This window comes from Monopterus albus, unplaced genomic scaffold (genome assembly GCF_001952655.1).
Source record: "Monopterus albus unplaced genomic scaffold, M_albus_1.0 scaffold232.1, whole genome shotgun sequence".
In the NCBI taxonomy this organism is placed as follows: domain Eukaryota; kingdom Metazoa; phylum Chordata; class Actinopteri; order Synbranchiformes; family Synbranchidae; genus Monopterus; species Monopterus albus.
In genome coordinates this window covers 15,954-16,781 of record NW_018128112.1, presented here as the reverse complement: position 1 = coordinate 16,781, position 828 = coordinate 15,954, and the positions used below count along the sequence as shown (strand labels likewise).

The 828-nt window shown below is 33.3% G+C and overlaps 1 protein-coding gene across 1 annotated transcript in view; it reads left to right on the top strand.

Moving 5' to 3' along the window:
* The first annotated feature begins 24 nt into the window (after positions 1 to 24).
* LOC109971707 (sialoadhesin-like) overlaps positions 25 to 828 on the top strand; it is a 15,793-nt gene continuing 14,989 nt past the window's right edge. Inside the window, exon 1 of the mRNA XM_020620124.1 lies at positions 25 to 337. The gene's annotated coding sequence lies outside the window, so the exon portion shown is untranslated. The remainder of the gene's footprint in view (positions 338 to 828) is intronic.

Genomic DNA, 828 nt, shown 5'->3' with positions numbered 1-828 from the left:
GCACTCTTGTATTCCTTCCTTCAAGCTAATATCCACATGTTTGCCAGGTAAAATGATTTTTATGCATCTAAATACAGGCTGGATGTTTTTTGTTTATCAGCAATATGTTTAAAGTCACTTTGATGAGGCACATTGAGTTTATTATAGATTTTAAGTGTTTTTACACAAGAGTCTAAGCTGGAGTCATGTCAATATTTTTCACTGCAAATAGGAGGCCTTCCCTCTTTGTGGTAAGCAAATCATAGCTTCGCCAGCATTTAAGGCGGACGTCTTTTAGAAAGATGTGTGTGGGAGTTTTGTAGCTGGTAAAGCTCTTTGTTAACACTCAGGGCTGAAGGTAAGCCATCCTTATATTCAACACAAGTATATCAAGGAGCTTTAACATTTTCATGTGTTTGAGAGATTAATATTAGTGTATATGATGAAATGCTGAATCTGAATTTTATGAAAAAAGATCATATCTTGTTTGTGACATCTTCAAAATATAATTGCTGTCGAAAATAAGCATAGCGTCTTTTGTTTGTGTCTTTGTTAGTTTTTTGTTTAGTTTTGTTTTGTTTATTTTATAATTTGGGATTCTTCAGGGTGATTTAATTTTGCTTGTTTGGTTTACTGGAATCAAGATTGTCATTTTTAAAGGCAAGCTCTGTTTTGTTCGACCTTTGTATTCAGTACTGAGAACAACTTGACAGTAACTGACCAAAACTCAGGAATTACAGTATTTAACTTAAATAGTTTTACTGCTTTAGAAACAAGTGGATTTATCTTAGTCCATGGACAAACCTACCTTTTTGGTCTATGAACAAGTTTGCTTTAAACTGCTTTGTA